Source organism: Pongo abelii, chromosome 6 (assembly GCF_028885655.2).
Source record: "Pongo abelii isolate AG06213 chromosome 6, NHGRI_mPonAbe1-v2.0_pri, whole genome shotgun sequence".
Classification (NCBI taxonomy): domain Eukaryota; kingdom Metazoa; phylum Chordata; class Mammalia; order Primates; family Hominidae; genus Pongo; species Pongo abelii.
This window is the reverse complement of record NC_071991.2, coordinates 143,372,073-143,398,693: the sequence shown is the minus strand read 5'-3', so window position 1 is coordinate 143,398,693 and position 26,621 is coordinate 143,372,073. Positions and strand designations below refer to the sequence as shown.

Below are 26,621 nucleotides of genomic sequence, written 5' to 3'. Positions count from 1 at the left end.
ACACATCTTTGGTTACCATAATAAAACATAATCTAATTAACTACTGTTAGTAATGGTTTTCCTTGCTTGGCTAACAAATAAGCCATTGAAAAACTTACTTTAATTATAGCCTGATTTCCATTTTTTGTTTTTGAGAAGAAATTCTGCTGTGATAAAATTTTGTTTTAATTTACTATTTTTTTTTCTGACCTTTTAGTTTTATTCCTGTTGGTTGGGAATATTGTGAGAAGTGCCCAGTCTGGTAATGTTGACATATATTATATTCTTTTAGCACAGCCATAGTCTTCTAGCATAATAAATATAATGCTTTGCTATCTAATTTGTTAATAATAATATACATTCCACTATGCCTCTAAAGTGTTACATATAAAGTCCACTTTTCTCCTTTTCTTGTTTTAACATGATAGGTAGGTATGCACTGGTAATGAGAGAAATAAATAAGATGCCAGGGCAATATGTGTGGCGCACACATACACACACATACTGACGAACTGTAACTATGTCATTGTGATTCGTAGCATGCAGAGCAGCAATTTGAAATATATGTGCTCTCTGCAGCAACCAACTCTGACACTGTAGTGCAACAGAAGTCATATATAATGCCCAAATAAATGGGTGTGGTTTTGTTCCCATAAAACATTAGTTTTAAACACTCATACCTGAATGTTGTATGATTTCCTATGTCATAAAATATTATTCCCTTTTAAATTTTTTTCAGACATTTTAAAAGGTAAAAAACATTTTTAGCTCATGTTCCACATAAACATAGCTGGAGGACCGAATGTGACCCACAGGCTGTCATTTGCTGACACCTCCATCCACCCCTCTGTAGCCTTCAGGGTCCTAAATAAACTTCTATAGTATTTAATGGCCCCTAAATTCCCTTTTTGTCTTCCCAGCTCTGCAGACTGCCAGAAGCTTCTCAGCTTTTCAGCCTCTCAGCTGGATTTTTATGAACTGAGCAATTAACTCAAGGGGAAAAGAAAATTTAATGTCAGGCCAAACTCTGCACAACCTTACCCTCTGAGTTCTCACTCCCTCAGGTCCTCATCACTCTTCTAGTTTTCTGATCCCTTAAATATTTATTTGAAACAACATTTTATACAGCTTTTCTAATTGTTCTCAGTGGAAAGGCTAGTCTAAACCAAGTATCTCTGCCATAGGAACAGGTGGAAATAACACTTATACTACCAAATATAAAGACTTAGTATAAAGCTACAGTAACAATGACATCATGATATTATCACTGGGATTCTCAAATACACAAAGAATAAAACAGAAAACCTACGAACAATCTAAAATATATTGAACATTTGCTATATAATAGGTTATATTTCAAATGAGGAGGAAAAAGATGTTTCAATAAATGGTGTAGTAACAATTGGCTCTCCATGTGTGAAAAAATGATACTGGACCCCTTATATCACATGATACATAAATCAATTTCAAATAGATAAAACACTTACACAATAGTGCACAACTAGAGAAATAAGCTTTTGAAGTATATTTTCAAAACAAGTTAGAAACTGTTAAAAGGTTTTTAATTTTTGAAATAAATACATTACCATGGTTCAAAAGTTCCTAAAGGGTATGCAGTACAAAATCACCTTGTATACAACTATATAAAATAAGTTTCCTAGAGGCAAAGAATTTTACCAGTTTCCTATGCAACCTTCACAAGATATTTTATGCAGATGTAAGTTCATATTATTCTCCGCCCCTCCCCTAAACTTTACATTCAAGGGGTCCTTTACAATATCAAAGAATACCACCCACCTCATCACAAAGGTAAGTTCATTTCTTTAAACTTATTTAATACTAAAAAGAAAGATTAAAATTAAATTGAGACATCTTCATTGAATGGGCCTACCAAAATTTAACTATGTTTTTAAATAGGCATACAAAACTCTTAATTTTCTAAAACGGAAATTTTTCAGTTTCCTCTTAGCTCCAAAGTCAAGGTGTCAAGGTGACAGGAAACAAACATATTCATTCATTCCCTCATTCATTCATTTTTGAGACAAAGTCTGGCTCTGTTGCCCAGGCTGGAGTGCAGTGGTGCAATCTCAGCTGACTGCAACCTCTGCTGCATCCTGGGCTCAAGCCATCCCTCCCACCTCAACCTCTTGAGTAGCTGAGACTACAGGTGTGCACCACCACACCTGCCTTTTTTTTTTTTTTTTTTGGTACTTTTAGTGAAGAGACAGGGTCTCGCCACATTGCCCAGGCTGGTCTCGAACTTGTAGCTCAAGTTACGTGCCTGCCTCAGCCTCCCAAAGTGCTGGGATTACAGGTGTGAGCCACTATGCCCAGCCACATCAATTTTTAAGTAGATATATGCCTAACAGCATTCCAAGGTCAAATAAATATTTAGGATTATCTTGCTGTACCGAGACCTTGCACTTAACATTGTGATGAAATAATCCATTGTTAATTTTTTGATGTCTTCCTTCTATCCCTGCATTTGAGAGTGAAGAGATAAAATAATTTCTTACTGTGCACATGATGATTGAGTACTGACAGGTAACATGATTTGGGGAAGATGTCACTTGACATTAGCTAACAATGTCAGAGACAGATTAAGAAGTGAAGACTCCCGATTGCTTCCCATTAAAAATAATAATTATGACCAGGTATGGTGACGTGTACCTGTAGACCCAGCTATGTGGGAGGCTGAGCTGGAAACATTGCTAGAGTTCAAAGTTGCAGTATACTATAATTACATGTGTGAATAGCCACTGCACTCCAGCATGAGCAACACAGCAAGATCCCTCTCTGCTGGACCCGCCACTCCCAAAATAGAAGACTCTATCTCTTAAAAAATAAATATTATTAGGTTTTATTTAGAAACTTTTATTTAGAAAACTTTATAATACAAAAACACACTTGAGAGGCATTTGAGATTATTGACCACACCTCCTTAAATCTATTAATCCAAACTACTATAATTTCTACGATACTTCCTGTAACTTTTATTCTGTGTTAACATCCACCTTTTCATTGGTTCTTCCTCAGAGCATTGACCAAAAGATCAATCTTCCATCTTCTTTTCTTTTCTTGTTCTCCAAAGTCAGTTTGATTTGCCACCATTGCTAGTTAGGAAAACCGTCTATGATTCCTACCCTGACATTTAGTGTCAAAGCCATTTCACAGGGTTTCAGGCTTAGCACAACCAAACAAAACTTGTGATCTTCCAACATACTCAGACTTGAAAAAAAGACATCTGCAGTTCCTCCATCTAATTTATAAAGAATCAAATACTATGCATTCTATTACAATATTTCATCTTTATGTTTTACACGTAATACCTAAACTCAAGATTTTACACTCACTGGCCTTTAATTTATAGCAGTAATCCTAAATATGTTTGTCTTCAAGTAAACCTTTTCCAATTCAATTACAAAGGGCTGGGGGAATTTAGATCATTTAATACTGCTCTTCTTATTTAAAAAGTACATTATTGAAATTCCTCATCTTGGCATGCAAAGCCAAGGAAATTTTCCATTCCTGTTTCTCTATTCTCCAGTCATTCTTACGTATGTGTCATTTTTCCAAAATCCATATACCCTCATAGTTTCAAACCCTGTAAAGGGTGACCCTCTGTCTAGAATCCCTATGTTAATCTACTGAAACTTACCCATCCTCCAAGCACCACCTTAAATCTTTCCTTCTTTAAAAATATTTTCAGATTCCCTCAGTTAAAACATATTTCCAATAATAGACACTGTTTATTGACTATAAAATATCCATTCCCCCTTCTTCCTTCCTACAGATTTCCACTTTTTCAGATACGCACCCTGCTCTAAGCAGAAACACGCTTCAGAGGGGCTAAATACTCTCCCCAGCCTCAGAGGAAAGCCAGTCATGGCTGTCTCAACTTCTGTATCAGTTATTGGTTTAAGATATGAACACTCGGCCGGGCGCAGTGGCTCAAGCCTGTAATCCCAGCACTTTGGGAGGCTGAGGCGGGCAGATCACGAGGTCAGGAGATCAAGACCATCCTAGCTAACATGGTGAAACCCCGTCTCTACTAAAAATACAAAAAAAATTTAGCCAGGCATGGTGGCAGGTGTCTGTAGTCCCAGCTACACAGGAGGCTGAGGCAGGAGAATGGCCTGAACCCGGGAGGCGGAGCTGGCAGTGAGCCGAGATTGCGCCACTGCACTCCAGCTTGGGCAACAGAGCAAGACTCCGTCTCAAAAAAAAAAAAAAAAAAGATATGAACACTCAAGGTAATTCTAGCTAATAAGATGTTAAGAGGAATATGCTAGGGGCAGGGCGCGGTGGCTCACGCTTGTAATCCTAGCACTTTGGGAGGCTGAGGCGGGTGGGTTACCTGAAGTCAGGAGTTCAAGACTAGCCTGGGCAACATGGCGAAACCCCATCCCATCCCTACTAAAAATACAAAAATTAACCGGGCGTGGTGGTGGGTGCCTATAATCCCAGCTACTCCAGAGGCTGAGGCAAGAGAATCACTTGAACCTGGGAGACAGAGGTTGCAGTGAGCCGAAATTGCGCCACTTCAATCCATCCTGGGCGAAAGGCAAAACTCCATCTCAAAAAAAAAAAAAAAAGAGAGAGAAGAGACAGAGAAATATGCTAGGATGGGAGAAGCATCTGGCAAGGATTTTCCTTAATTAACATAATACTAAAAAGGTTCCTTTTTCCTTTCTCCCTCTTAATGCTATCCTGAGAGTACAATGCTTAGATGTCCTGCCCACTATCTTTTGCTCATGAGAGGAACTGGACCAAGAAAGAGACCAATATGTTCTGGATGCACCAAGAAAAGATGTTAAGACCCTGACAACTTGTTATCATGAAGCTGCTGAACTATCCATCACCCTAACTCCTAATTTTCTATTGTGAAATAATGAACTTCTTAGTTACTCGCATAATACTTCTAATTCTGACCAAGATGGAGTCACAGAGACCGGATTATCAGATTTATGTTCCTCCTGAAACAACCATAAAAAACGAAGACATGGCAGGGCATGGTGGCTCACACCTGTAATCCCAGCACTTTGAGAGGCTAAGACGGGTGCATCACTTGAGGTCAGGAGTTTGAGACCAGCCTGACAAACATGGTGAAATCCCATCACCACTAAAATAAATAAATTAAATAAATAAATAAATAAATAAATAAATAGAGACATGTGAATATATGTGAACATATATATGTTATGTGAACATCAGGCAACAAAGGACTGTAGAGCTTTGAGAAATGAGAAACAAAAGAGGTGAGCCCTACATATGCCCCAGCACAGAACCATAAGAGTTTCCAGGCCATGGCATAGAGAGTGGCAACTGAGGCAAATCTCAGCTGACTCCTGAGTTGGAAAGAGAAAGTTAAGAGCCAGGAGAGAAAAAAGCAGCAAGGAATAACTGCACAGAATGCTGAGAGGAGACAGTTGCGTAGAAAAGAACCCCAGCGGTCTATAGAGATCTTCTCTCAAGCATTCACCAGATAACTGATCAGCATATGCATATGAGGAAACTATGAGAATCCAGAAAAAGAACCATCAGAAAGAATGGGAGGGAACAGGGCCTGATACTCATACAAAGCCAGGAATAGTATTTGTTCCCACTAGCCAAACTGGGAAAACTATTAATTCATGAAACATTCAACAGAGTCCACAGAAAGTCTTGCCTCAGTGGTGAGGAATAATTAGTCCTGGACTAAAAACTCCTTCATCTCTGTCTAATAAATCATAAAAACAAAACCCAAAAGAATGAAACGGTTTATAAGTAACTCAACTACATCTCAAAACAAAGCTCAAGAAGATTTATAGAATAAAGAAAATAGCCAGAACCCAAGGTAAATTTTACAACTAAATAAAGATTACCAGGCATGAAAAGCAGCAGACAATCATGATGCAAACTGAAAATAATCAATCAAAACTGACCCAGAACTTAAATAGATGTTAAAATTAGCAGAGGAGGACATTAAAACTGTTTTTATACATGTATCCCATATAATCAAAAAGTTAAATAGAGACATGGGAGATAAACAAGAAAAGCCAAAATCAAACTTTCAAAGACAAAAACATTTGAGATGAAAATTACATTGGATGAACTAAAGCAATTAGAAACTGCAGAAGAAAAGATTAGCGAACTTGAAGATACAAGAACAGACACTAGCTAAAGTACAAAAAGAAAAAAAAATTCTTAAAAAGTGATTTTTAAAAAGCATCAGTGAGCAGTCAGGCAACTTCAAATGGCCTAATAATATGCAGGTAACTGGAGTCCCCAAAGGAGAAAAAAGAGGAAGAGAAAAAAAATACTCGAAGAAACAACTGCTGAAAATGTTCTAGCCATAAAAAGACCTATTAACTCACGGATCCAAGAAACTCAGCAAACCCCAAGCACAAGAAACATGAAGAAAATTACACTAAGGGATAACATAATCAAATTGTTCAAAATCAGGGATATGTTATTAATAGCAGCTATATAAAAAGACATGTTACCTATAGAAGAACAAAGATAAGAACGACATCAGATTTCTTCTGAGAAACAATGCAAGTGAGAAGACAGTGGTACATCTCTAAAGTTCTAGAAGAAAAAAGGCCAACTAGAATTCTATGCCTGGCAAAAATATCTTTCAAAAATGAAGGTGAAATAAAGGCACACCAGAAACATAAATAATGAAATAATTCATCACCAGGAGACCTTCACTGCAAGAAATGTTAAAGGATATTCTTCAGAAACAAAATGATGTCAGATGAAAATCTGGATCAATATGAAGGAATAAAGAGCACCAAAGTGGTAACTATATGAGCAAACATCTTTTAAATTTTTTATTATTTAAATCTCTAAGAGATACATGTTTAATAAAAAACAGCAAAATATTACAGAGTTTATAACATACATAAAAGTCAAATGCATGGCAGCAATAGCACAAAGTGCAGGAGGGAGGAAAAGAAAGTAAATGAAGGAATGCTTTTATTATAGATGAAGTGTACAATATTACTTGAAGGTAGACCTCTCTAAATGTACACTATAATCTTAAAGCAACCACAAAAATAATTTTTAAAAATAGGTAAAAGTAATAAAAAGAGGCAAACTGGAATCATAATAAATAATGTAGGCTGGGCATGGTGGCTCACGCCTGTAATCCTAGCACTTTGGGAGGCCGAGGTAAGTGGATCACAAGGTCAGGAGATCGAGACCATCCTGGCCAACATGGTGAAACCCCGTCTCTACTAAAAATACAAAAATCAGCTGGGTGTGGTGGTACACGCCTGTAATCCCAGCTACTCAGGAGACTGAGGCAGGAGAATCGCTTGAACCCAGGAGGCGGAGACTGCAGTGAGCCGAGATAGCGCCACTACACTCCAGCCTGGCAACAGAGCGACACTCTATCTCAAAAAAATAATAATAATAAAGTAAAAGAATGCAAGAAGACCAGGGGCAATGGCTTACACCTGTAATCCCAGCACTTTGGGTGGCCAAGGCAGGAGACTCACTTGAGCTCAGGAGTATGAGACCAGCCTGGACAACATAGTGAGACCCCATATATAAAAAAATAAAACAAAGTAGCCAGGTGTGGTGGTGCACAACTGTGGTCTCCGCTATTTGGAGGCTGAGGTAGATCACTTGAGCCTAGCAGGTCAAGGCTGCAGTAAGGTATGATCACACCACTGCACTCTGGCTTGGGTGACAGAGCAAGACCCCATCTTGGCAGGTGGGGGATGCAAGAAAAATGATGCAAGGAACAGATAGAGGTAAATAGAAAACATATAAGAAGACAACCACATTAAATATACATGGTCTAAATACCCCCAATTAAAAAGCAGAGGTTTTAGACCATATACATTTAATGTGATTGTCTTCTTATATGTTTTTATCAGAGAAATAAAACTATCACCTTCAAGAAACACAAGTTAAATACAAAGATGCAAACAGGTTAAAATAAAATAATGGAATAATATACACCATGCTTATGCTAGTCAAGAGAAAGCTAGAGTGGAAATACTAATATCAGGCAAAGCATATTTCAAAGTTAAACACAACATTTTTCCACTACTTGCAGTCAAAAGTATCGTTAACACCCTCTTTACTCTGCTCAAAGTTACAAAGTTCTTTTGCATAAACATTAGAACACTTATCACAGCCTGCCTATAATGGAGAATAATTCAACGTTATATACTATACAACACTCTTACTATAGTCCATTAGACAGAAATATGTAACATTTGAGACACCTTCCAATTATAAAACTCTATGCAAACAAAAATTAACAAAGCAGATCTGAGACTATTATATTATCCTGTGAAGGAGGGCCTGTCTGTTTGCACAGTTGGTCCTAGGCTGGCTTCTGAGAACTTGAATTTCAAGAGGGCTCCCTAACTGGTAATCATGGTTTACTGTATCTAGACTATGGAAATAGTGTGGCTTATCCTGCTATTCTTTTTATGAGTCTGGAAATTTCACACATGCTGGCAGAGAGTACACCTACGTGACCAGCCTAGATAAAAACTGTGTTTCTTGGGCAGTCACATATGTTGTTGTATTTTCGTTAAGGGGGAAAGAAGGTAATCTGTGTGATCCTCATGGAAGGCACAGCACATAAGGAAGCCGGTACATGGATTTTTCCAGACTCTGTCAGTGTCTTTTGCCATTGAGATCTTTCTACTATATATCCATACTATGTTACAGTAATAAATCTTAGCCATTTCAACCCTAAGCTGATCCCATGAGTCCTTCTGGCAAATCTCCAAACATGGAGGCAGTCTTGTGGACCCCTGACACAAATATAGGGTTGTGATCTCTTAAGGTTTATCCTTCCTCTTAAACTATAAAGAGCTGGCCAGGCACAGTGGCTCACGCTTGTAATGCCAGCACTTTGGGAGGCCGAGGCGGGTGGATCACCTCCTCTCTGGCTCTATTTGTTAGGGCTTTGGGATTTCTTTGTTTGATTATCATTAGTTTCGCTTAGATTTGTTTTGTTTTAACATTGTTTTAATTCCATTTTGCTTCTGACAACCTTCACAATACATCATAATTCTTAAGGCCTCCAATAGCTCATAAATATTAACACACTTGGGTGAAATATACTCATCTTACATATTTAAAAGAACTGGAAGTTTAGAGGATACACCAATTTGGTTATAGTTAAAGAAGATTAAGTGAAGGATTTGAGAATAGACACCAGGTTGAAAAGGTAGGGTATCTTCTTTTGTAAAAAGACGTAGGCAAGTATGTTGTGGTAGAGATCACTAATTATGAACCTCTATCAATTATCTCCTTTCTGTCAGTAGTAGATCCTTGGGCATATCGACACCCAGTGAGAGACGGTACTTCTCAGCCCCTCTTTGAGTATAAGACACTCCTACGACTAAGACCCAGGCAATGAAATGTGATCAGAATTGATATCAGCAACTTCTAAGTCAAGCTGCTAATAGAAATGTGGGTGTACTAGGCCTTTCCTTTTCACTTTTCTGCCAGGTGATAATTGGTCACTATACAATGTATTGTCAGGGCTTTTTCCTGGAAATTACAATTCAGGATATTCATGTGTGGGGTTTTGCAGAGGGTTGAATGGTGGCTGCCAGAAAAGATTTGCCCACACCCTAAATCTGAAAACCTGTGAATGTGATTGTATTTGGAAAACAATCTTTGCAGATGTAAGTTAAGGATTTTGAGATGAGATCAACCTAGATTATCTGAGTGGGTCTTAAGTCTAATGACAAAGACCGTTATAATAATCACAAAGAGGAGAGACACACAGAGAGGTGAAAAGTTCATGTGAAGTTGGGGACAGAGTTTCGCAGGCATGCTCTGGGGGCCTGAAAAAAGTGGAGGCAAAGCTTGGGGTTATGCAGCCACAAGCTAAGGAATGCCTGGAGCCACCAGAAGCTGGAAGAACAACAACAACAAAAAAGTCTTCAGAAAGAGAGAGCGTGTACCCGCAGAAACCCTGGTTGTTGACTTAGACATTCAGAACTATAAGAGAACACATTTATATTGTTTTAAGCCACCAAGTTTGCGGTAATTTTTTATTGCAGCCCTGGGAAAGTAATACCTGTCCTATCATCAATTTAAAAATATACTCACAGGTGCATAGACATAGTTTAAAACATTTGTGGTATAAGCAGGAGTAAATTTAGATGGTATAAACAGGAGTAAATACTCTTAAAATATCTTACACTCTATAATGAGAGCTTGAAGTATGCAGCATTGTTGTGGCCTTATGTGATGCAAAGTCTTAGCTTTGAGATTCTAAAATAATTAAAGTGTAGTGTATCATACTTTTAGCACAGCTTTTGATAAACATGAAACAGAAGATAACTCAATAGTGAGATTTTGGTGCCAAGTATGCATAGCTATTATTATTAAAGATATTACTTTGAGACAGGGTCACACTCTGTTGCCCAGGCTGGAGTGCAGTGGTAGGATCACAGCTCCCTGCAGCCTTGACCTCCCAGGCTTAAGCTATCCTTCCTCCTGAATAGCTGAGATGACAGGTGCATGCCACCATGCCCAGCTAATTTTTATTTTTTGTAGAGACAGTGTCTCACTATGTTGGCCCAGGCTGGGCTCAAACCATACCTTCATCTTGGTCTTCCAAAGTGCTGAGATTACAGGCATGAGCCACTGTGCCTAGGCATAAGGACATTATCAAAAACCAGATATGCAGATAAAAAGTTGACTTTTAGTTTAAAAATATGAAGCAACAGATTTGTATCATTGCCCAAATAGCCTTTCAATTCTGCATAAAGTGGACTGTAGGTAGTGCTAAAACTTTCTCCAGGAAGCAGTTTTGAACCTACTCTGTGCCAAAATCTTTTGCCTTGTATTTTGGTTATTTTTAATCTTAGGTTATGCCCTTTCTAGAGACACAAGGAGGAAAACAACGCCTTTGACTGCTCCCTGGGTCTAGGTTTAAAGTTCCCATGTTTACAGCTGTAAAACACTGAAAAAAATTACTTAACCATTTTGAGCCTCACCTAACTAGTTTGTAAAATAAAAATAAATATATACTAAGTACTCTATAATTAGGCAGTTGTGAGATTTCAGTATTGAGGTCATGTGGGCAAAGCATTAGAAATGAGAAAGAGTTGTCAGTTTTTGAAAGCAAAGTATATGAATTTTGATATCTGTGTCTCAGCTTTGTCTAATATTAATATATTGTAAGTCTCATGTAATTTTAAATTGTCTAGTAGATGTGTGGAAAAGTTTTTAAAAGGTGAAATACATATAACATATTTTCCATAACCCAATATATACAAAAAATTACTTTGACATGTGACCTATATACTTATTATTTATGAGTTATTTTACATTTTTCGTACTGAAGTCTTTGTAATCAGCTGTGTATATTACACTAACAACACATCTCAATCTGGCCTTTCATATTTCAAGTGTTCAGTAGTTGCATGAGACTAATGGCTACTGTATTGGACAGTACAGGTATGTATAGTTGAACACAAAGCAGTCATTTAAGAAATGTTCTAGGCCCCAAGGACAAACTCCCCTTCTTGCAGCAACTGCCATGGTGTGCTGCCACAGCCCTGGTTGAAGTGGAAACAAAGTACATGCCTCCCCAGCTACCTGCACACAGCGGCTGCCACTGAAAGCAACCCCTGCCTTCCCAGTAGCAGAGCTGCTCTCAGGCTGCTGACCCTGCATAAGCATTCCACTTTGGGCCTGGTGATCACCTCTCCTTTGGCCACTACAGCCAACTCCTAAATGCACCACCATGGAGCCTAAGGACAGGTCGGCCCAGCCCAGTTCCATCCTCCTAGTGCCCAACCATGCTGTCTAGGAGGCTAGGGACTGCCCAGCTTAGTCCACCAACATTGGCACCAGTGCACTCCTCCTGGGAGTTTGGTGTTAGGCTTACCCAACCTGCCTCTACCATCACAGTGGACACCCACCTGCATGGCCTGGGGACTGTCCCACCCAGCCTGTTACAGCCACACCCAACACCAGTACAGATTTTTGAAACCAAGAGGCTAGCATGCTGGTGCTATTGCCATTGCACACACCACACCTTCTGCCCAAAAGCCCAATGACCCTTGCAGCAACCCATCCCATGTTGCCACTTCTGACACCTGAGCAAGCCACCTGGGAGCACAATAATTGGCCCACCTGGACACACTAAAACGAGTGTTAGTGTATAACCTGAAACCAAAGGACAGGCATGCTTTGCCTGCCGCTATCACCACTGAGTCCCCAAAGCCAGCCCACTGGGCATCCCCATCCCTAGCAAACTTCACTACAGGTTCTATTAACAACTTACCCTAAGCAACTGAGAAAATCATAGACACCATTGACACTGTTTAAGATGAAGAAATCACATGAAGTCTGCACTACTGCACACATGCAGAATCAAAGCCAAAGTGGTGTACCCAACCAACATCATAAATACACCTTCAGGAAAAAGTTGTTCCTTATGAAAAAAATTCAAAAAATTGAAAGAAGTGACTATTATGCCAGAAACACTGATACCAAAATAAGGACATGAAAAACACAAAACAGCAAAGAAATATAACATCTCCAAAGGGACACAGTAATTATTCAGCAACAGATTTCAATCAAAAATTCATTTATAAAATTGTGGATTACTAATTTACAATATTGATATTGAAAAAGCCCAGTGAGGTATAAGAGAATACAGAAAAAAATAATACAAAGAAATCAGGAAAACAATTCAGGGCATACATAAGAAATATACCAAAGATATCTATATCCTAAACAGGAAACAAATAGAAATTCTGTAACTAAAGCCTTCATTTAATAAAATGCATTCAAGAGCTTCAAAAATAGACTAGATTAAGCAGAAGAAAAAATTTCAGGACTTGAAAACAAGTCTTTTGAAACAATCAAATCAGATAGAAAAAAAGATTAAATAATAAAAAAAATAAAGAAATCCTACATGACATATGGGACACCATAAAGTGACCAAATACTTGAATTTTTGATGTTCCAGAAGGTGAAAGGAAAATTAAAGGATTAAAAAAGTGACAAAATAATTGCTGAAAAATCTCCCAAATCCAGTAAGAGATTTACACATCCAGATACAGGAACCTAAGAGATAACCAAAATGGATACAGTGCAGAAAGATCTTCTACATGGGACATTATTATCAAACTGCCAGAGTCAAAGACAAAGAGAATTATAAAAAGAGCAACAAAAAGTAAAGTATCTAGTCAAATATAAATGAATTATCAGCAAATTAACAGTGAATTTCTCAGTAGAAACCTTGCAGGCCAGATGGGATGATATATTCCAAATATTAAAAGCAAAAATAACTGCTAGCCAAGAATACTATATCCAGTGAAGTTATTCATCAAAAATGAAGGGGAAATAAAGTATTTGCCAGAGAAGTGAAAACTGAAGGAATTCATCACCACTAAACTGGGCCTACAAGAAATGCTGTAGTACTATACCCAGCAGACAAAGGACCATATTTACCATCATAACAATGCAAGAAAATATAAAACCCACAGGTAGAGGTAACACACAAAGAAGAACTCGAATGTTACCACAAATCCACAATACCACAAGGACTCAAGTGTTACTGCAAATCCACAAAGCCACAATGATAAACAAGGAGAAAGAAACAAAGGACATACAAAATAACCAGAAATCAATAGAACACAATGATTTCAATGAATGAATTTTAAATCATGACCCAACTACATGCCTACAAGAAACTCATCTCCTTTATTAAAATATATATAGACTAAAAAGAAAGAGATGGAAAATATATTTCATGCAAATGGAAAAAAAAGTGAGAAGTGGTACTTACACAAATATAATAGGCTTTAAGTCAAAAACTGTAAAAAGTGGTAAAAAGGTAATTATAAAATGAAAAAGGAATCCATTCAGCAAGAAAATACAACAATTATAAACATATATGCATCCAACATTGAGGCATCCAGATATATAAAGCAAATATTAGACCTAAAGGGAGAGATAGACTTCAGTACTAAAATAGTTGGGTACTTCAACATCCCACTTACAGTATTAGACAGATTATCTAGACAGAAAAGTAGCAAAGAAACACTGTTTTTGAACTGTACCTTAGACCAAATGAACCAAACAGAGATTTACAGAACATTCTGTCCAACAGCTACAGAATGTACATTCTTCTCATCAGGACATAAAACATTCTCCAGGATAGACCATATGTTGAGTCACAAAAAAAGTCTCATCAAATAAGAAACACTGAAAACATATCTCATGAAAATTATCTCATCAGACTATAAAACTAGAAATCAATAATAAAAAGAACTTTGGAAACTATAAAAATGCATAGAAATTAAACTACATGCTTCTGAACAACTTGGGTCAATAAAGACAATAAGATAAAAATTAAAAAAATTCCTTGAAACAAATAAAAATAGAGAAACAGCACATTACAACATGTGGGATACAACAAAAGCAGTGCTAAGAGGAAAGTTTATAACAATAAATGCCTACATCAAAATATTAGAAAGATTTTAAGTAAACAGTCTAACAATATACCTCAAGGAACAAGAAAAGCAAGAAAAAAAATCAAAAATTCGCAGAAGAAAAGAAATAATAAAAATTGGGCCACAACTAAAGGAAATAGAGACTAAAGAAAAAAATACAAAGGATCAATGAAATGAAAAGTCAATTCTACAGGGAGATAAACAGAATGAATAGGCTGCTAGCTTGGCTAACCAAGCAAGGAAGAGAGAAGACCCAAATAAACAAAATTATTAATGAAAAAGAAAATACTGCAAGTGATACCACAGACTTACAAAAGATAAACAGAGATTCCTATTAACAACTAGATGTTTACAAGCTTAACAGAAACTAGAGGATATGGATAAATTCCTGGACATGTATAACCTATCAAAGTTGAATCAGGAAGAAATAGAAAGTCAGAACAGATCAAAAATGAGTAATGAGATTGAAGCAGTAACAAACCATTTCCAAACAAAGAAAAGTCCAGAACAGAAAGGCTTCAATGCCAAAGTGTATCAAACTTTCAAAAATGAACAAACACCAATTCTTCTCAAACTATTCAAGAAACTTGAAGAGGAGGGAATTTTCCCTAATTCATTCTATGAGGCCAGCATTTCTCTGATGCCAAAACCAGACAAGGATGCAACAACAATAATAACAACATAATACAGACCAATATCCTTGATGGACATTGATGCAAATAACTTCAACAAAATACTGGCAAATCGAATCCAACTTCACATCAAAAAGATAATACACCATATCAAGTGGGATTTATCCCAGGGATGTAAGGATGATTCTACATAGGCAAATCAATAAACATGATACATCACATCAACAGAATGAAGGACAAAACCTTATTATCATCTCAATAGTTGCAATAAAGTACTTGATACAATTCCACAGTGCTCTATGATGAAATGTCTCAATGAACTAGGTATTAAAGAAACACACCTCAACATAATAAAGGACATATGTGACAAACCTTCATCAACCTTTCCCCCCAAAAATGGACTAAGACAAGGATGCCGGCTGCCACCACTTTTATTCAACACTGTATATAGAAGTCCCAGCCAGAGCAAGGAGTTAAAAAAAAAAAAAAGAAATAGCATCCAAACTGGTATAAAGGAAAGCAAAATATCCCTCTTTGCAGGAGACATAATTTTAAATCTAGAAAAATGAAAAGACTTCATCAAAAATGTTTAGGTCCAATAAATACATTCAGATACAGAATATCCATTAAACATATGGAATATAAAATCAACATGCAAAAAGCAGTAGCTTTTTTAAACACCAATAATGAATGAGCTGATAAAAAGTCAAAAAACCAATACCATTTATAAGAACTACAAAAAAGATACCTAGAAATAGATTAGACAAAAGAGATAAAAGACCTCTCTACAAGGAAAACTACAAAATAATGATGAGAGAAATTGAAGGGGACATAAGCAAATGGAAAGAAATCCCATGCACATGGATCAGAAGAATTTATGTTAGAACTATGATAATGGTTAAAGTAATTAAAAGATTCACAGCAAACCCTATCAAAATAACAATACCATTTTTCATTGATATAGAAAAAATGGCCCAAAATGTATATGGAACTAACAAGGATCTTAGAGACCTAAAACAACCCTGAGAAAGAAAAGGCAAAGTTGGTTGCATCAAAATATATTCTAAGGCCATGGTAATGAAAATAGCATGGTTTTGGTATAGAAACAGACACATAGACCAATGGATCACAATAGAGAACACAGAAATAAATTCATGTATTTACAGCCAACTGATTTTGACAAAGGCACTAGCAACATACATTGGGAAAGGACAGTCTCCTCAATAAATGGTGCTAAAAATTTGATATCCACTTGCAGAATGAAACTGGAACCCTAGCTCTCATCATATTATAAAATCTCAAGATAGGCTGGGCGCAGTGGCTCATGCCTGTAATCCCAGCACTTTGGGAGGCCGAGGTGGGTCGATCATGAGGTCAGGAGTTCAAGATCAGCCTAACCAACATGGTGAAACCCTGTCTCTACTAAAAATACAAAAAAATTAGCCAGGCATGGTGGTGCCTGCCTGTAGTCCCAGCTACTCGGGAGGCTGAAGCAGAAGAGTCTCTTGAACCTGGGAGGTGGAGGTTGCAGTGAGCCAAGATTGCACCACTGCACTCCAGCCTGGACAATAAATCAAGACTCCATCCAAAAAAAAAAACAAAAAAAACAAAAAAACTCAAGATATATAAAATACTTAACTTCAGACTTAAAAATATAAAACAATTAGAAGAAAACATGAAAGAAACACTTCATGACATCGGGGTAGGCAAGGATTTTATAGTTAAGACCTCAAAAGCACACACTACAAAAACAAAAAGTGACAAATGGGACTATGTTAAATTAAAACAAATTCTGCACAGCAAAGGAAACCATAAACAGAGGGAGTAGACAACCTGTTGAATGAAATAAATATTTGCAAACTATTCAGCCAACAAGGGTCTAATATCCAGAATATACAAAGAACTTAAACAACTCAACAGTAAACAAACAAATAAAAAAGTAGGCAAAATACATGAATAGATATTTCTTAAAAGAAAACATAATAATGGCCAACAGACATATGAAAAAATATGTAACATCATTATTCATTAAAGAAATGCAAATTAAAATGACAGTAACATTTATAATCTTACCTTAGAATGTCTATTATTAAAAAGACCAAAAAAAAAAAAAAAAAAAAAAAAACCAGGTGCTGGCAAAGGTACAGGAAAAATCAAACTCTTAATTTACTCTTGGTGGAAATGTAAATTAGTACAGCCACTACGAAAAACATTATGGAGATTTCTCAAAAACAAAATATAGAAGTACCATATGATCCAGTAATCCCATTACTGAGTATTTATTTAAAGGAAAACAAATAAGTATGTCAGAGGAGTAGCTGCATTCCTGTTTGTTTGTTTGATTGAGACAGAGTCTCGCTCTGTCACCCAGGCTGGAGTGCAGTGGCGCCATCTCGGCTCACCACAACCTCTGCCTCCCACGTTCAAGCGATTCTCCTGCTTCAGCCTCCCTGGTAGCTGGGACAACAGGCATGCGCCACCACACCTAGGCCTTCCAAATTGGTGGGATTACAGGTGTGAGCCACCGCGCCCAGTGAGACTAGAGGTTTTAGGGATATTTTGGTAGGCAACGGGTTAGAGAATGAGGAATGCTGAGAGCTTGGGTCAGAGATAAAATCATAGAGAGTCGAGGCTGTCTTTTTGCATTAAGTCAGTTCTTGAATGGGGCCTGTAAGACTAGATGAACCAGTTTACCAACCTGGGTGGAACCAACTAGTCCATCAGAATGCAGGGTCTTCAAACACTACTCTTAGGTTTACAATGGTATTGTTATTTATAGGAAATATTGGGGTGGTTAGGAGTCTTGTAGCCTTTGCCAGCATGACTCCTGAGCCATACATTCCAATCTTATGGGTAATGTGTTAGTTTTACAAAGGAGGTCTGATCCCCAAGCAAGGAGGGGGTTTGTTTCAGGAAGGGGTTGTTACCATCTTTGTTTCAAAGTTAAACAATAAACTAAATTTCCCCATAGTTAGCTTGGCCAATGCCCAGGAATGAGCAAGGGGCAGCTTGGAGGTTAGAAGTTTGGATGGTTAGGTCAGATTTTTTTACTGTCATAATTTTTGTAAATGCAGTTTCAACACTGCTTCAAAATTAGGGAAGTGTCTCGAAAAATCAGAGGGAATTTTGTGATCAGTTTTGAGGGCTGCTCAATCCCCTGATTTTATTATCTGATCAAAGTCAAAATCTATGCTGGTTTGTCTGTCCTAGAGTAGCTACCTTCCCCTAGGGACTTACAATGGATTTAGCAACCTCCTTCTGAGCCCTGATTCAGTACCCCTGCCTAATAATTGGAGACTCAATGTGAATTCCTCACTCATTCTAGTATCTTCAGCACTTGTCTATTTTGCTTCCATTTATATCCAACTTATTTTTGGTGAAAGCAGGTCTTTAACTCCCAAGCAGTGAAAGTTTATGAGATTTTACTTTCCTTTTCAGAACTTTCTCCCAAAATCCATAGATGAGTATACTGAGTCTGACAATTCAGCCACAGTTGTGCAGGGGAAACCAATATTATATACGATTTCTCAAATATTTGCAAATTTTATCATTCCATTTCATCACATTAATTAAAAGCTTTGATGATTTCCTTTTCTCTATCAGCAGTTCATTCTCTGATCCTAAACTTATGCCCCAAACTGGTAAATTACTTCACTCTTAAAAGCAGCTGATTATCCATCAGCTCACTTCTAAATTCTTCTCTTTGTTTGAAATTTTAGTGATCTAATGTTAGCTTCTACAGGTTTCTGATGTCTTTAAAAGTATCATTTGTAATGTGTCTATCATTTTTATTTTCATCAGTATCTCAAAAAATGTAAAACTTGCAGAAAAGTAGCTGTACAACACACAGAAGAAATGCAAATAGCATACTCAAATGAGAAAATGATGAATCTCACTATAAAAAGGAAATGCAAATAAATCTAGAAGGCATCATCTTTCATATATTAAACTAGCAGAATAAAATACAAGTGAAAGATTGTTTCCTTATGTTATGTGAGAAAACTGGTATATTTTAAAAAATAAAGCAATATGTTTAAAAAGGCTAAACAGATTCATATCCTTTAAGTCAGTTATTCTCTAAAATTCTTGGAGATTAATAAGTATGAAATATTTCTTTATGGGGATTATAATTTTATACCTATGTTAAATAAAAAAATTGACAAGAACTGTACAAAATAACTATAAAAATAAAGGAATGTTTAAATAAATTATGGGCATTTATAAAAGGATTATTCTACTATCAAATGGTGTTTTCAAGACATTTATAATGTCATAGGAAAACATCTGTTGCATATTCATTTTAAAATGGGGTATCTAATTATTTCTGTAATAATTTCAGTAATAAAAGAAGAGCATCTTAAATCTAAAATCTGTCTATAAAATAAAATGAGCTGAAAATATGCTAATATATTAACAAATTTTCTTCCTCCTCATGAGATTATGCATTATTCTGTGTACTTTTCTATTCTCCAAGTGTTCTACAGTCAGTGTGCATTATTATTAAAGTTACAAAAACAGTAAGAGATTACATTAAAATAATTTGGAAGACTTCAATAAACTCACATTTAGGATGTATATAAAAGGTCAATTACATTTACTCAAGTCTAATACCTTTTGTGGGGACCTTAGGGCTAAAAAAATATGCCAGTGATAGGCAGGGAAATGAGGTAGAGCTGATGTATTTTTAACTATTATACAGTTTTTCATGGCTATAAAGCTATTAACTTGAATCTGGTCAAATTTACTATGAAAACTTCCTTTCAAAAGAAACCATGTATTCTGGTACACTATATAAAATATATAAATAATTAATACTGTTCTGGTTATGAACTTTGAATCATACAAACTTAGTTCTATCATACCTGCTTCAGGCAGTTCCTGAGGAACCTCCAAGGCAAGTATATGATCTGTAAGGATAGAATTAATAAAACAATTAGAGTAACATTTTTATAGAGAAAAGTTTATTAAACTTTTTATTATTTATAATGTAGGTCTACTAATTTATATTACTCTGACTTTATTTTATTTTATTATTATTATACTTTAAGTTTTAGGGTACATGTGCACAATGTGCAAGTTAGTTACATATGTATACATGTGCCATGCTGGTGTGCTGCACCCATTAACTCGTCATTTAGCATTAGGTATGTCTCCTAATGCTATCCCTCCCCTCTCCCCCCACCCCACAACAGTCCCCAGAGTGTGATGTTCCCCTTCCTGTGTCCATGTGTTCTCACTGTTCAATTCCCACCTATGAGTGAGAACATGCAGTGTTTGGTTTTTTGTCCTTGCGATAGTTTACTGAGAGTGATTTTTCCAATTTCATCCATGTCCCTACAAAGGACATGAACTCATCATTTTTTATGGCTGCATAGTATTCCATGGTGTATATGTGCCACATTTTCTTAATCCAGTCTATCGTTGTTGGACATTTGGGTTGGTTCCATGTCTTTGCTATTGTGAATAGTGCCGCAATAAACATAGGTGTGCATGTGTCTTTATAGCAGCATGATTTATAGTCCTTTGGGTATATACCCAGTAATGGGATGGCTGGGTCAAATGGTATTTCTAGTTCTAGATCCCTGAGGAATCACCACACTGACTTCCACAGTGGTTGAACTAGTTTACAGTCCCACCAACAGTGTAAAAGTGTTCCTATTTCTCCACATCCTCTCCAGCACCTGTTGTCTCCTGACTTTTTAATGATTGCCATTCTAACTGGTGTGAGATGGTCTCTCATTGTGGTTTTGAATTGCATTTCTCTGATGGCCAGTGATGGTGATGATTTATATCTAGAAAACCCCATTGTCTCAGCCCAAAATCTCCTTAAGCTGATAAGCAACTTCAGCAAAGTCTCAGGATACAAAATCAATGTACAAAAATCACAAGCATTCTTATACACCAATAACAGACAAACAGAGAGCCAAATCATGAGGGAACTCCCATTCACAATTGCTACAAAGAGAATAAATTATCTAGGAATCCAACTTACAAGGGACGTGAAGGACCTCTTCAAGGAGAACTACAAACCACTGCTCAATGAAATAAAAGAGGATACAAACAAATGGAAGAACATTCCATGCTCATGGGTAGGAAGAATCAATATTGTGAAAATGGCCATACTGCCCAAGGTAATTTATAGATTCAATGCCATCCCCATCAAGCTACCAATGACTTTCTTCACAGAATTGGAAAAAACTACTTTAAAGTTCATATGGAACCAAAAAAGAGCCCGCATCGCCAAGTCATTCCTAAGCCAAAAGAACAAAGCTGGAGGCATCACACTACCTGACTTCAAACTATACTACAAGGCTACAGTAACCAAAACAGCATGGTATTGGTACCAAAACAGAGATATAGATCAATGGAACAGAACAGAGCCCTCAGAAATAACGCCGCATATCTACAACTATCTGATCTTTGACAAACCTGAGAAAAACAAGCAATGGGGAAAGGATTCCCTATTTAATAAATGGTGCTGGGAAAACTGGCTAGCCATATGGAGAAAGCTGAAACTGGATCCCTTCCTTACACCTTATACAAAAATCAATTCAAGATGGATTCAAGACTTAAACTTTAGACCTAAAACCATAAAAACCCTAGAAGAAAACCTAGGCATTACCATTCAGGACATAGGCATGGGCAAGGACTTCATGTCTAAAACACCAAAAGCAATGGCAACAAAAGCCAAAATTGACAAATGGGATCCAATTAAACTAAAGAGCTTCTGCACAGCAAAAGAAACTACCATCAGAGTGAACAGGCAACCTACAAAATGGGAGAAAATTTTCACAACCTACTTATCTGACAAAATGCTAAAATCCAGAATCTACAATGAACTCCAACAAATTTACAAGAAAAAAACAACCCCATCAAAAAGTGGGCGAAGGATATGAACCGACACTTATCAAAAGAAGACATTTATGCAGGCAAAAATACTCTGACTTTTCAAAATAACATTGTATGGAGATAGAAAGCCAGAAATTACAGGTTACATTTAGATAATTAAAAAGTCAATGATTTTTAATCCAATATCACTCAGAGCATATTGTATTTCATAATGGAGTTATAACTTGAAATTATTTATAAATACACACACTTATTTTTTTCCCTTAGTGTTTACCAATATGATGGTAATAAAAAAACTAATTTAATTGTTGCAATTAGATACATGTTTAACTATTTGCAATTAATGTTGCAATGTATCAGACTCAGGTTATAAAAGTAGAAGCTACTCTTCATTGAAAATTCCCACAATGCCATTCACTGTGTCAAACAATTTATGTATTTTTTAAAAATATATGATCCCATCTTCAATAACATATGATAGATTTAATGTACCATCTATCATTAACGAATGGTGAGGAAATTGAATTTTAGATAAATAAAGTAAACAAGCAATAAGTCACCAAATCAGAATTTAGCTATAAATAGTCTGTGTCTGCATTTTTAACCCTGTTTTTCCTGCCTCCCCATAAAACTTAAAAGTATAATTTTTCATTTTTGTTAAAAAAAGTTTGTTTCAGTAAAAATGTTTCTTTAAAAACTCTAATTATTTGCTTTATTCTTTATACCGCCTATTTTTATTGTAATTTTAGCATGAAACAGATGGTTTATATTAAGATAATTTAAAGAGAATTTTAAAATAATGTTGTCTTAGTGAATTCCAGATGCTAAAACAAAAACATTGTTTTTCACAGTTCTACAGGCTGAGAAGTCTAAGATCAAGGCAATTGTAGACTTGATGTCTGATGAAGGCTGGTTCTCTGATTCATAGATGGCCTCACATGGTGGAAGGGCCAAGGCAGCTCTCTGTAGCTTCTTTATAAGGGAACTAATTCTTTTCATGAGAGTTTCACCCTCATGTCATAATCACCTCTGAAAGGACTTGCCTGCTAATATGATCACGTTGGAAGTTAGGATGTCAACATATGAATTTTGGGAAGACACAAATATTCAGTTGTGAGCAGATAAAGATTATTTCTGAAGCGTGGGCAGAATTTAGTGAGACCTCAGCAGGTAGTGCAGTATCACAGAACTAACAGCAAAGGTGCTGTTACCATCTAAGAAATGAAGGAATGGGGAAAGAGAGTCCTTGGTTATCCATACTTGCTAGGAGATAGTGATGGAAACAGTCAGATTGAGAGGAGGGGTGACTTTTAACCCAGAAACACAACCACATTGAGGCAAACTTTCCAAGAAGGAGTCATGGACTAAAAACCATCCTGATGTTCTTCTCAGAGTCTCCAATGGCTGAATACAAACTGAAGCTAGGAGCCTATGTCCTGAATGGTAATGCCTAGGTTTTCTTCTAGGGTTTTTATGGTTTTAGGTCTAAAGTTTAAGTCTTGAATCCATCTTGAATTGATTTTTGTATAAGGTGTAAGGAAGGGATCCAGTTTCAGCTTTCTCCATATGGCTAGCCAGTTTTCCCAGCACCATCAAGGAGTCTACTGATGGAGTCTAATATACAGAATAGTGGATATCAGATTGATGAGACTAACAGAAGATATGTGGCACAATCGCACAGCAAAATTGAAACTAGGTCTTTAGTACATTCTAACTTGTGAAATATAGTATATAACATATCACATTACAAATGCTAAGGACACCAAAAATAAATATTGCCCTCTACAGTTTCTTCAATTAACACTTTATAATTTTAACACTTTAAAATTACTTAAAGTTACTTTATTTCAAGTGAAATTTTATGTTCATATAGAGCTAGATTTATTACAGAAAACATTAAGATGATACTCTAGTTACAATTTAATTAATATGAAACAAAATTAGTGTAATTTACAGTATTTTCTGATGATAGTTTGTATTTCTGTGAAGTCAGTGGTGATATCCCCTTTATCATTTTTTATGTGTGTATTTGATTCTTCTCTCTTTTCTTCTTTATTAGTCTAGCTAGTGGTCTATTTTGTTAATTTTTTCAAAAAATCATCTCCTGGATTCATTGATTTTTTTTGAAGGGTTTTTTGTGTCTCTTAGTTATTTTTTGTCTTCTGCTAGCTTTTGGATTAGTTTGCTCTTGCCTCTCTAGCTCTTTTAATTGTGAGATTAGGGTGTCAATTTGAGATATTTCTAGCTTTCTGATGTGGGCATTTAGTGCTATAAATTTCCCTCTTAACACTGCTTTAGCTGTGTCCCAGAGATTCTGGTACATTGTCTCTTTGTTCTCACTGGTTTCAAAGAACTTCTTGATTTCTGCCTTAATTTCATTATTTACCCAGGAGTCATTCAGGAGCATGTTGTTCAGTTTCCATGTAATTGTTTGGTTTTGAGTGAGTTTCTAAATCCTGAGTTCTAATTTGATTGCACTGTGGTCTGAGAGACTGTTATTATTTCCATTCTTTTGCATTTGCTGAGACTGTTTTGTTTCCAATTATTTGGTCAATTTTAGAATAAGTGCCATGTGGCACTGAGAAGAATGAACATTCTGCTGATTTGGGGTGGAGAGTTCTGTAGATGTCTATCAGGTCCACTGGCTCCAGAGCTGAATTCAAGCCCTGAATATCCTTGTTAATGTTCTGTCTCAATGATCTAATATTGACAGTGGGGGTGTTAAATGTTTCCCACTATTATTGTGTGGGAGTCCAAGTCTCTTTGTAAGTCTCTAAGAACTTGCTTTATGAATCTGGGTGCTCCTGTATTGGGTGCATATATATTTAGAATAGTTAGCTCTTCTTACTCAATTGTTCCCTTTACTGTTATGCATGTCCTTCTTTGTCTTTTTTGATCTTTGTTGGTTTAAAGTCTGTTTTGTCAGATACCAGGATTGGAAACCCTGCATTTTTTTTTTTTTTTTTTTTTGCTTTTCATTTGCTTGGTGAATTATCCTCCATCCTTTTATTGTAAGCCTATGTGTGTCTTTGCATGTGAGATGGGTCTCCTGAATACAGCACACTGATGGGTCTTGACTCTATCCAGTTGCCAGTCTGTGCCTTTTAACTGGGGGCATTTAATCCATTTACATTTAAGGTTAGTATTGTTATGTAGGAATTTGATCCTGTCATCATGATGCTATTTGATTATTTTGCATATTACTTGATATAGTTTTCTCATGAGGTCATTGGTCTTTACATTTTGTGTTTTTGCAGTGGCTGGTACCAGTTTTTCCTTTCCATATTTAGTGCGTCTTTCAGGAGCTCTTGCAAGACAGGCCTGGTGTAACAAAATCCCTCAGCATTTGCTTGCCTGGAAAGGATTTTATTTCTCCTTCACTTATGAAGGTTAGTTTGGCTGGATATGAAATTATGGGCTGAAAATTCTTTTCTTTAAGAATGTTGAATTTGGCCCCCAATCTCTTCTGGCTTGTAGAGTTTCTGCTGAGAGATCTGCTGTTACTCTGATGTGCTTCCCTTTGTAGGTGATCTGGCCTTTCTCTCTGACTACGCTTAATATTTTTTCTTTCATTTCAACCTTGGAGAATTTGATGATTATGTGTCTTGGGGCTGATCTTCTCATGAAGTATTTTAGTGGTGTTCTTTGTGTTTCCTGAATTTGCCTGTCTTGCTAGGTTGGGGAAGTTCTCCTGGATAATATCCTGAAGTGTGTTTTCAGCTTCTTTCCATTCTCCCTGTCTCCTTCAGTTACACCAATCAATCGTAGGTTTGGTCTTTTTATGAAGTCCCATATTCCTTAGAGAGTTTGTTCATTCCTTTTTATTATTTTTTATCTAGTCTTATCTGCATGCCTTATTTCAGCAAGGTGGTGTTCAGACTCTGATAGCCTTTCTTCCACTTGGTTGATTCAGCTATTGATACATGTGTATGCTTCACTTCATAGAGTTCTCATGCTGTGTTTTTCAGCTCCATCAGGTCATTTAAGTTCCTCTCTAAACTGGTTATTCTAATTAGCATCTCCTGTAACCTCTTGTCAAGGTTCTTAGCATCTTTGCATTGGGTTAGAACATGCTCTTTTAGCTCAGTGTAGTTTTTATTACCCGTCTTCTGAAACCTACTTCCATCAGTTCATCCGTCTCACCCTCCATCCAGTTCTGTGCCCTTGCTGGAGAGATGCTGGAGAAAAGGCACTCTGCCTTTGGGATTCTCAGCATTGTTTTAGTTTATTCTTTCTCATATTCGTGAGTTTGTCTAGTTTTGACTTTGAGGGTGCTAACCCTTGGATGGGGTTTTTGTGGGGGCTTTATTGTTGTTGATGATGCTGTTGTTGTTGTTTTCTGTTTGTTTTTCTTTCAATGGTCAGGCCCCTCTTCTGTAGGGCTGCTGCGGTTTGCTAGTTCACTGCAGGCCCTATTCATCTGGTTCACTCCCACGCCTCGAGATGTCACTCAGGGAGGCTGGAGAACAGCAAAGATGGTTCCTGGTGAAGGATTCACATGCTTATTATGGTTCTTTTCAGTGGGAGCCTCCAAAAGTAGCTGTTTCTGATCGACCGTCTTGGCCTTGCCCCTTAATTTACTTAAGCCATAATGACAGTGAAATTTTTAGCACAAAAATTTATTTTTAAATGTCAACTTTTATATTAGATTCAGTATGTACATGTGCAAATTTGTTATATAGGTATATTGCATGATGCTGAGATTTGGGGTACAAATGAT

The 26,621-nt window shown here is 36.7% G+C and overlaps 1 long non-coding RNA gene across 1 annotated transcript in view; it reads right to left on the bottom strand.

The window, feature by feature from the left end:
- LOC129060513 (uncharacterized) overlaps positions 1-26,621 on the bottom strand; it is a 257,216-nt gene that overhangs the window by 18,606 nt on the left and 211,989 nt on the right. Inside the window, exon 4 of the long non-coding RNA XR_008527299.1 lies at positions 19,915-19,959. This is a non-coding gene — a long non-coding RNA (uncharacterized LOC129060513). The remainder of the gene's footprint in view (positions 1-19,914; positions 19,960-26,621) is intronic.